The following is a 12305-nucleotide window of genomic DNA, read 5'->3' as shown; positions in this document are numbered from 1 at the left end:
CAGTTCCTTATAAGCATCTGAACATCCCATCCATTTTGAAATGGGAACTACCAACATCCTCACTGCATTGAAAACCAGATGTGATTTGTTCAGGTGGTATTCCAGTGATTTTTATCACAGCACTGTTTAGTTTGGCTCATGAGCATGTGACCAAGAGGGTTATGACAACAGAACCAATATGCTGTCAAAAGCCTGAAGGTTTGTTCATTTCAGCACTGCACTCTGTGAAACCTACCTGCCCCTTGTTTTGTCCTGATTTGTTCAACACAGCTGTTGGAATGTCAGCCAATGCATGCACACCATAGACTATATATGTTCTATACAGTCTATGATGTAGTAATGGGGACGAGACCGCCTATGCCGAGTCCGAGTCAAGACCGAGTCTTTGAAGGGTCGAGACCGAGTCGAGACAGAGTCTGTTGGTTTTCAAATACAGTCGAGTCCGAGTCAAGACCGAGTCTTTGAGGAAGCAAGTCCGAGTCGAGACCGAGTCCTTTAGGAGTCGAGACCAAGACCATAAAAAAATTTCAGTTTTAATATTCATAATTTAATATCACCCCAGTTAATAATCAACAGTTAGGCCTACAGACTAAGCTAGATTGGGAATTGTTTAGAGGAGCAGTCTTAACGTCTTAATATGGACTATGCTGACCTACAGACACTCACCAGCAGCAGAGCCATAGAGATAAATAAACGGCTCTGACGGCAGTATCTTTGCATTGCACCATGGGATGTCATTTTCAAATAATGCTGGTCAACATTGCATTTTATTATTATTGTTGTTATGTGTTGTCTGTTTTTTTATTTGAACATAAAAAATGCGTTGGTCTCGAGGACTCGGTCTGAAATTACGAGTCCTTCTCCTTCCACTGTGGTCCGAGACTGAGTCAAGACCGAGTCTTTGAAGGAACGAGTCCGAGACGAGACCGAGAAAGCAGAAATGGGTCTCGAGACCGGACTCGAGTATTACATCACTACTATGATGCACACATATCAAATAGTTGCACCAATGTGACTGCTGATGTTACTGTTGCTTTAATACAAATTTAAAAAAATAATCTTTTGAGTGTATTGTACTGGTGATCAGGGGGCATTCTTCACCCATTCACTTAAATTCATATTCTCCCAGATGCAAATGACTTGTCTCCTAAACAGCAGCAGTCAACAAGTGTGTCATTTTGTGTTTTACAGGCACCTTTCCCCCCGGTTGTCGTAGCCTGTAAATGCTTAAAAGTCACATTCAGTGTCCCAGATTAATTGCCCCTCCAACCTCGAATCCATCGAAACAGACTTCAAATCTTAAACAATGATCTAACATAGTTTATAGCTCAAAAAAGCTACACTTTTACTACACAACAACACAAATGAGAATGTTTACTGTCAGTATTAAATATTTTACTGAAAATAACTATTTAACATGCTATGGTTGTATGATGTCATAGTTTTATTTTCTGCAAGTGTAGTTCAATAAGATCAAACAACATATAAGGAGGACAAACTCAACAACTAATCATTGAAAGAGCAAGCTAAACTGTAACACACTAGACATGACAGTCTTCCAGAGTTGACCAGGGACAAAAGTCCTTCCAGCATTTACACCAAAACAAAAATAATCTTAAATCTCAGCTCTGGTACAAGTGGCTGCAGTATCCATACCACATTCTGGTTCATCTGCTCATGGGGATCTGAGTTCAAATCTGATTCACGGTTGTTTCCCAATCCCATCTATCTCAATCCTATCTCTCTCCCATATCATCTTACTCTTCACATATCACTGTCTTATCTGAACAAAGGCTGTTCTATACCTGAATGAAGACAAAAAGCCTGTAAAAGAAATCTGAAACCTCTGGCATGTATTTTCCATATCTCAGGGGGTAATATACAACATGCATGAAGACCCCCAATGAGTCAGCAGTAATACAGTATGTATACATATATGTATGTTGCTGAGTACTGCCTTACTGCATGTGTTCATGGGCTGCTTTGTGAATCTCTTGGTCATGTGAACAAACCCCCAAAACACTTACTTTGGAAGTCACCATGAAACCGAAGTGTACGTTACCATAAACCAATACTACTGCATGTGTCACACTGATAGAATTCCTGGTCAGGCCCAAGTGCATGCTGGGCCAATGGCGTGCAGCCACCACTCCAGCTGCTCTCCAGAGAGGCTTCTGGGATAGGAGCTGTGGGCTGAGCAAACACACAACAGACAGGAGGCCAGCGCAGGACTTCCTGTTTCTGCTGCCCACTGTTTCATTCCCGCTTGGCCCGTTTCCTGCTCGTATATCAGTTCCAGCAGCAACGCTTCCTGACCCAGAGGCTCCAAAGGCCGGCAGAGTCCACCGCATATCTGTCCATCTTTCTCTCTTTCGCTTATATTTGGTTATGACATATCTGACTATCTCCTCTCTTGCCTACTCCTCCAAACCTCTCGCAGCTTTGATTACTGCACAGCTGCAATAATGCACTTGTAGTCATAATTAGTGCATATGCTGCTTTTTTCTTACCCTCTGTTATACACTAGAATATCTGTTTGTTGGGTTGTTCTCAAGTTCTGAAAACAAAAGAAAAACAGTCACTGGGGTAGTGCTACATACAGTACCCTCCAGAATTATTGGCACCTCTGCTAAAGTTGACTAAAAACCGGTTTAAAAAAAAATAATCTGTTGGTGATTTATTGTAATCTCACAATGAAAAAAAAATTGAAAAATCTCAAAGAAATAAATATTTTTAACTAAAACACGTTGCTCACAATTATTGGCACCCCTGAACAATCTTATATACAAAACCTAACAGAAGCATTTTCCTAACTAATTTGAATTTATTTAAGTTAATCAGAGTGTCTGTGAACTTTCAGAAGTAGTTCATGACTTTCTTTTTCACTATGGTATGAAAATAAAGGGTAACACTTTATTTGAAGGGGTCTACACAAGGGTGACATGTAACCATCATAAGAATGTCATGACACATGTCATGCACACTAATGACATAGTATTGATGTTTATGACTGTTGTCATTAAGTGTCATTCGGTTTTTGGAATGTCAAGTTGACATTGTTTGGGTGTCATCATTATAGCAACTTGACATTAGGCAAGATTACATTATTTGAGGGTGTCTCTGTCATGACAACTTCACATTAACCAAGAAAATGTAAACCGTTGTCATGACAACTTGACATTATCCAAGAAAGAAATGCAAAATTGACATGTAACTGTGTTTGGCCTGACTCATCTTCTAGGTTCGTGAAGTGGTGGGCCGGAATTATTGATTGACATGACACCATTATAATTGTGTCATGAATACTTTCCTTGGCATGATATTGTCATGACAACTTGACATATAACTGTGTTTGGCCTGACTTATCTTCTAGGTTTATGAAGTGATGAGCCTGAACAATTGGCTGTCATGACACCATTATAAATTAGATATACTCAACATATTGAAGGTGCATTGCAGATGTAACCCACTCGAAAATAGCCTACTAATAGGATTACATTATTCTAGTTTAATATCTAATTTCTTGATTACTTTTAGTTATGTTTTCCCTGCACACCGTATTTGTCCAGTAGGTGGCAGTGGTGGCGCTGCATAGAGGGGAAACTGCTACAGTGATTCTTAGAGAAGAAGATAGAAATCGCAAACAGCAGAAGGACCGAGAAGGACAGCAGAAAGATAGTGAGCTGAAGCCATATTTAGATTTTCCACACTGAGAAGAAAACTTAAAAATAACATTGAAGAGCTAGTTAAAAGGGGTTTTCCCACCAAACCTACTTCTAAGGAAGGAACAGCAAAGGGTCGAAATTACGACAAGGAGTTTACTTACTTGTATGAGTTTTCTCCGGTGAGTGTTTTACACGTGTTCGTCATTTATGTTAGTAGCAGACATGGCGTGATAGATGTGTTTAATGAGTTAAGCACGTAAAAGTTTTATTTTGCTGTAACTCAGTTGTTTAATGCATTGTGTGGAAATGTATTGATGGTACTGCATAAGCTAAAAACCAATCGGAGTTGAACATGAGTTTAATGATTTGAAGTGCTATTTCATGCTATGTTGAAGCCATGTTAACAACGTGATATGCTAGTGCTGAAGTTTCATGTAGGCTATGTAGTGAATGTATAGATTAAAAATAAGAATAAGCTACTACAGTTCATGAATATGAATTATGTTCCCAGAATTGCTAAAATGTATCGAGAGAGTAATTGAATTGGATTGTTGCCCTGAGGGGTATTCCAGAAAGCAGGTTTACTGGCTTAACTGGGTATGTTAACACAGAGTTAGCGGTAAACCTGGGATTTCAGTTCCAGAACACTCAAATATGATCAGGCTATGTAAGTAACTATGGTAACATAGGCTCTGAACTGAACTGGGTATGTAAACCCAGAGTAAACGGTAAACCTGGGATTTCAGTTCCAGAAAGCTCAAAAATGATCAGGCTATGTAAGTAACTATGGTAACATAGGCTCTGAACTTAACCTGGTAGGGGGTAGGTTTTGTTCAGGTTATGTTCAATTATGTTCGGTTATTTCAGTGCATGTTCAATCAGGCCGCTATTTTTACACTTGTCACACAATGGCGTTTCATTTTGACGAAGGTCCGATTGACAATGAAGCACAAAATAATGTAATATTCATCCGTGCAACTCACCGTGAGAGGGCGATAAGACCACGACATCACATGATGGCCTATCCATTCTTTTCCAAACGAGTTTTTCAAGAGCGCTAGAGTTTTTCAGCTGAATCCTAAATATAGGCTACTTGAAAAGCAGCATGGTGGATTAGAATAGAATAAAAATAAATATTTAATGTAGCCTACACCATAGTGGACATTTGTGTTTTGCTCACCAGACAGATGGACAAACAACATCTCAGACACATTGAAGATATAATTAAAACAAGTACAGTACAAAAAAGGGGAAACATAGCCTATAGAAAATTGATAAATAAGTTTAAATATAGCTGTACAGCTCAGCCGGGTATGCATGTTGTCACTAAGTTTGGTTAAGAATGCTGATGGCATTTGGGATAAAATATTTTTTTTATAGGCTACACACGCTCTCCGACTGGGAGTTTTTGTAGTGTTGGAGATGCAGAGCATATCGGCAAGCTGTCGGTCGGTGCGTAAAGTTTGCCTTGCGCTAAAGCAGTCCCGGCGCAACTTCATTCGTTTTCCTGGACACAAACCCACGAGGATCTAGCCTGGCGGGGCCATCCTATATCATTGAGATGTATAGTCTGGCATCGAACCATTCACCTCGCTTAATCCAAGGGGCGGGCAGAGAATTGTCTTTCAAACTGCCTAGGCATGCAATAGGCCAGCGCTACGACCATATCCGTATCCGGTCGGCAAAACTGCAAATACATCCTTCTTCGAAAGTAATGACTTAAGTGCATTGTGTTGCTCAACTTTCAAAGAAAAGCACAAGTCCAACTCCTCCAAAGTTGACGCCAACGCCAATTCAAACAACCGCTCTTCGTTCGCCATAGCCACCTTCCTTGTTGTTCACAGTCGCAGGACTGTCGTTATCCTGTTAAGCCCGCCTTAAGACTCTCTAACAAAATAGAGCGCTGTGATTGGAGAACATCCACGGTGCTAAGCCAATAGAAATCCCTATGGTTCGATACTAGACGTACAGGCTGAGCAAATCAATTTGCCGCTGCTAGGGTGCGTCTAGATTTCTAGGCTAACGAGGATCATTAATGTGTAGTTTCACCAACTGGCAGGTCAGCATCACTTTATTAAATTTTCCAAATGTGCCCAATAGGCTACCCATGCCTTCCGACATTCACCCTTCCGATGATGGAGCGCAAAAGTTTAACTTGGCCCACAGCTGCAGAACCCGTGTTAAAATAGAAAATTACATTTGGGATTCTCAAAGAATTCTATGGCCCACTCAATCTGTGATAAGGTAGGCTAGTTTAAGAAAGCATCATTCAAAGCAGTCAATACAATACGTGATGTCCAGTGAATTATTTAATTGTGCTTTTGACATTAAATAGGCTATCCTAAACGTACGCATTTACACGGTCAGTTAGGCTATTCTCTGCCAAGCAAGGTCTCGGACGCAGGCGCTTACGTATTTTAGTAGTATTAAGCTCTTTTTTTTGTTATTACAGTTCTCTCCTCGTAAGCCTCGACTATACTCCGCCTCTGAAAAATACGGTGCTCTTCGTTTCGCCGGTTTCTCTCATTGTTTCGACTCTCAATAGATGATGCCTTTATAAGTTCGCCGTGAACGCGCACAACTCTAGGTTATCTAACACAGGGTTGATTGAACTAAATGGTAACCGGTGTTTTGGAACCGACAGCTCGGGTTTAGTCGCCACAGGTTCAGACAACCCAGAGGTTAAGTTTTATCTCAGTGTTTGTTAAACCTCCTTTCTGGAATACCCCTCTGCTATGCAGGTTGTTTTTTGTTTGGATAGCCTACATGATTTGAGAGTGTTCCATTGGACAAATTCGCCATTGGACACGGGAGGCAGAAGAGCAGAGGGCACGAATGATAATCTTGCCTGCGACATGAACTGCTTCTACTCAATATTTCTTCATTTCATCGTAGCCCACAGATAAGCGCGAGATCTCACCACTTAAAAAAAAACCCATACTACCCAGGTAGATGGACTTATTATTTTGGGGTTATTTTATCAGAGCTCTGAGGTCATTTTACTTTATATTTTTCTCAACATGTGTTTAAAAGGTTGAAAACTAAGAGAAATACTGATTTTCACAACTAAAAGGACAGAAAAGAGAAACAAGGTCATACTGTTTGATATTTGATGTTTAATAAATGCCGGCTATATGGTCTGGGTAAACTATTTTGGTACTTTCATTTGTCTACTCCTCTTGTGAAAAGTTCCTTAGAAAGGCAGCACTTCACTCTACATTAAAATAAGTGCCCCTTACACAGACAAATATGGCGTCTCAGGGGGAATCGAACCCCTCAGTCCCTCAAAACACACCTTAAAATAATTGAATGGTACTACTGGTTAGGAATCCGTCATCTAATGGTGTGTTGGGTAGACTCGTGCATGATTTGAAAAAGCTGCAGAAATGATGGCAATGAAATGGTACTTAAAGACTAGTATGTGAATAGTTGAATGCATTGCTGAAATAAACTCTTAAGTCATGACTGAGTATAGTATTTGTTGTCATTACAGTTGAAATTAGACTCAATGTTCCAGAAATGTAAAATGTACAGAAATAGGACCTACATGATAGTGTAATGACACTTAATGACATGTTCAGGAAACATCTCAGATGGTTCACTGTACTTTAGGTCTAAGGTAAGTATTCATGACACTGTCAGGAAACTATTTTGGTGTAATAGTTATTTGTGACAACTTAATGACAAGTCAAAACTGTACCACTGTAGTTGAGGTCAAGAAAAGTATTCATGACCAATTTATAATGGCGTCATGACAGCCAATTGTTCAGGCCCATCACTTCTCAAACCTAGAAGATAAGTGAGGCCAAACACAGTTATATGAACTTGTTCATGTAATAATTAAACAGTTATATCAAATTGTCATGACAATTCATGACACTGTCAGGAAACTATTTTGGTGTGTAATAGTTCTTTGTGACAGCTTAATGACAAGTCAAAACTGTACCACTGTAGTTGAGGTCAAGGAAAGTATTCATGACACAATTATAATGGTGTCATGACAGTCAATTGTTCAGGCCCTTCACTTTACAAACCTAGAAGATAAGTCAGGCCCAACACAGTTATATGTCAAGTTGTCATGACAATATCATGCCAAACACCTTGCATTTCTTTCTTGGCTATGTCAAGTCGTCATGACAATATTGTAAATGGGTTACATTTTCTTGGCTAATGTCATAATGATGACACCCAAACAATGTCAACTTGACATTCCAAAAACCGAATGACACATTATGACAACAGTCATAAACATCAATAATGTGTCATTAATGTACATGACATGTGTCATGTCATTCTTATGACGGTTACATGTCACCCTTATGTAGACCCCTTCAAATAAAGTGTTACCTCATAAAGTCACACAGAGGCTAAATCCTCTAGTCATTTTTCAACATCTGAAAGGCAAGAGAATGCTCTAAATTATAGGGACTTTGTTGAAAATGCCTATATTTATAGTTAAAACAATGATTGATTAAAAGGTTCTAATCATCTGGAAAAGTGACAAACATGCTTCGACAAAGACCCTTATCTTGCCTCCACGTACAGTATGGAGGATGGCAAGATAGGCAAACAATTCCATAAGAACCACTATTGGAGAGTTACAAACAAAGGTGTCATCTTGGGGTCACCAAGTCCCCCAAAAAATCTTTAAAAGTGACCTCATTGCTAATAGCTTATTTAGAGGGCATGTTAGGTAACAGCCTGTCCAGTCATTTAATTAATGTTAAGTAAGGGATAACGGTCGCCGAGGTGTCCTATTATACGGTATTAATGGACGAGGGCGAGGGGCAAAGAACTCCCCGATGCACAGCGGAGGGGAGTTGCCTCCGCCCGAGTCCATTAATCCCATTATAACAGGACAAACCTTGAAGGCCGTTATCCCGCTTATCATCCGGTTGCCACTGTAAAGCCATGCCTCTATAGCACGCAAAGGAAACATGCGGTTCCGTTTAAAAAGAAGCCCATAGTTCAGCTTGTTGTACAACTTTCTTTGGCCCTATAACAGCGATAGCGTGGACAGTCAACTTGTTTACAGTTGATTTTATTGTTGCGAAGCCTGCCTACAGTCTCAACCGTCGTCTTACTATGGTTGTTATTTACCATTCATAAGCATTAATATGGAACGGCGATTAAACTTGTTTTACCAGATCTACTTAGGTGTCCTGTTATTCAGAATTAAAAGCCACCCCGCCAGCCAATCAGAAAAGAGTATTTCTTCTCTCCGGGTGATAATAATTCATTAACAGAAGGTGTTACTAAATGGTACAGTAACTTTGTTTGGAAGTGTGGTCTATTGTCAGATTAAATGAAAATTATGGTCTTTGGCTAGAAACACGTTAGGTGTGTTTGGCATATAGAGAAGAATGACTATACTGAAAAGAATCCCATACCTAATGAGAATTATGGTGGAGGCGCTGTGCTATTGTGGTGTTTTTTATTCCCAAAGGCCTTGGGAATCTAATTAAGGTGCATGGTATTCTGAACAACAAGAAAAACCTGAACATTTTCAAAGGAAATCTGTCAATCTCTGACAAGACACTAAAAGTTGGTCATGATTGGATCATTCATCAGGTCAATGAACCAAAACAATCGTCCAGATCGAAACAAATATGGTTTACTGAACACAAAATCAAGCTTTGGACATTGCCATCTCAGTCCCCTGATCTAAACTCCATAGGAAAACAGTGGGGTGAGTCAACGAGGAGAATGCACAAGTGTGGACCTATGGAATCTGGACAATCTGGGGAGATTTTGTAAAGATGAACAGTCTTAAATCTCTTACTTTGTATTCTCCAACTTTATGGGGCGTCATAGGTGAATATTACAAGCTGTTTTATTGGCAAAGAGAGGCTTAAGACGGTATTATAAGCAGGGGTGCTAATAATTGTGAGCAACATGTTTTTGTTAAAAATATTTATTTCTTAATGAGATTTTCCTTTTTCTCAAAATAAATTTGCTTCCCTTTTAATCAACTTTAGCAGAGGTGCCAATAATTCTGGAGGGTACTGTACACTATATTGCCAAAAGTATTGGGTCACCTGCCTTGACTCACATATGAACTTAAGTGACATCCCATTCTTAATCCATAGGGTTTAATCTGACGTCAGTCCTCAGAAGCCTTGCAGCTTCAACTCTTCTGGGAAGGCTTTCCACAAGGTTTAGGAGTGTGTTTATGGAGATTTTTGATCATTCTTCCAGAAGCGCATTTGTGAGGTTACACACTGATGTTAGATGAGAAGGCCTGGCTCTCAGTCTCCATTCTAGTTCATCCCAAAGGTGTAGGGTTGAGGTCAGGACAGTCAAGTTCATCCACACCAAACTCTACTGTCGTACTTGTCTGACTGCATTGTGCCAAGCAAGTCTCAGCTTTGGTGGGGACACATTGCCAACTCCTGTTGTCACAATATCAAAAGTATTGTTTCAATACCAATACCAAGTGAAGAATCTCGATTTATTCTCTTGAATCTCTTGATTTGATTTGAGGGCCCCCACCACCTTGACGCCACCATTCACATCAGTGGCGATCATAGAATTTGATTGACCACGCATTTTGCCAGTTGCTTCATCAGGCTCAATTAAAAACTAAGCAAGTGAGATAAAATAAGGTCCCATCCCAACAGGTGATAGGCCACTGATACATCACATGACTCAAGTCATCACATCAATTAGTCACATAGTCCATTGACTCAGGTCATCAATTAGTCAATTAGTAAATCTATCACACAGCTCAACTAGTCATCTTCCCTACTAGAGGCAATCCAGAAATCTTTTTCTATTACTAGTCAAATATTTCACAATCAACATTTCACAATTTTAGTATCACATTCTGATATTAGAGTCCATTACATTGTTTACAGTATTTAAATGTCCATATTTGTGTACATATCCACAATCACATGAATCCTTAAAAACGCCAATGTTCACAGCAAATACATATTCAATAAACAGTTACACTTTTAAGCAACATTTAGACAATTCATTACAGTTAACCTTTCTATTAAAAATGTGCCCAAAATGTGTTCCATACACAAATGTCAGAATTCATATACTGGTTAACTTTCAATTAAAAATGTAGTATATTTTAAAGTGCTTCAGTGCTTACAAGTACAATTACACCATACAAAATAATAGTAATTTCCCATCTTCATAGCAGAGTACAAGTTACCAATAGACCTTCCTATAAAACTCCACCTGTTAATTAAAGTGCAAGTGCTTGATTACTCATATTTTCTGTCAGTGTTAAGATTCAAATCTTCAAAAGACCACAACTTTACAAAAACATACTTAAATCTAGTAGTTCATTCAAACCAGCAGGCTCTACGGTATTTAATTCATGGATCCAAAATGCTTCCCTTCTTAGGAGTTGATTAATCAGATTGCCCCCCCTCGGATGAGGCTTAACTCTTTCAATACCCATGAATTTCAGAGTGGAAGGCGATCCATGATTTTTTTCTTTATAATGTCGAGCAATTGCATAGTCCATATTTCCATTTCTAATTGCGGCTTTATGTTAAGCAATTCTTAATTTGAGATTCCGCTTTGTTTGACCCACATACATTAAACCACATGGACATTTTAACACATACACTACATGTGTGGACAAGCAATTAATAAATTCTTTTATATGGTATTTTTTGCCTGAATGTGGGTGGTAGAACATTTTAGTATCACTAGTATTCGAACAATGAGCACACTTTCCACATCTGTAATTTCCATAAACAGTTTGGGTAAGCCAATTTGTCTGCATAGGTTCTCTGTACATAGAACTCACAACCATATCCCTCACGTTTTTGCTTCTTTTAAAACAGAATTGTGGTTTTACCGACGACAAATGATTTAAATTGGGATCACAATCCAGTAAGGCCCAATGTTTGTTTATTATTCGCTTGACCTGTCTAGAGACTGTGGAGTACTCAGACACAAATGTAAGCCTACTATTGTTTTGAACCCCCTTATTGGAAGACTTAACTTTACTAATTATTGAACAAACTAAGCAAGATTCGTCGAAAGTAACAGCAGAAATGCAGGCAGTAAAAGAAAATCTGAAGAAAGAGATGGAAAACACACAGCTCACTCAACTGGAAACAGAGACCCAACAGGAATTAACAGCTTTTGAGGAACAACTTAGAGTTTTCAAGGCCAGTGAGAGTGGCGCACCAGTGGAATTTCTGATGACTCTTACTAAATTCATTCTCAAATCCAACTACTTTATGTTTAATAATAAGTATTACCTACAGTGTCAGGGCACTAGTATGGGGTCTCCGTTTGCACCCAATTATGCAAACCTATTTATGGGCTGGTGGGAAGACCAACATGTATTCAATAATAATCCTTTTCAAGGCCACATCCAATGCTTTAAACGCTTTATCGATGATGAGCTGAGCTGATTGCATTTAACCATTACATTAATGGAACTCATCCTTCTTTGTGTTTTACAATGGATTACAGCAATGATCACATCCATTTTCTAGATCTTTTGATAAAGGTAAATGATGGGGGGAAATTAGAAATTAGAAAAGAGACTGACAGGAATACAATATTGCACGCAACAAGCTTCCATCCCGATCACATGATTCAAAATATTCAATATGGGCAGTTCCTAAGGTTAAAAAGAATATGCAGTAATGAAGACAACTACCA

Source organism: Alosa alosa, chromosome 9, assembly GCF_017589495.1.
Source record: "Alosa alosa isolate M-15738 ecotype Scorff River chromosome 9, AALO_Geno_1.1, whole genome shotgun sequence".
Lineage (NCBI taxonomy): Eukaryota > Metazoa > Chordata > Actinopteri > Clupeiformes > Clupeidae > Alosa > Alosa alosa.
Note: the sequence above shows the minus strand (reverse complement) of the source record.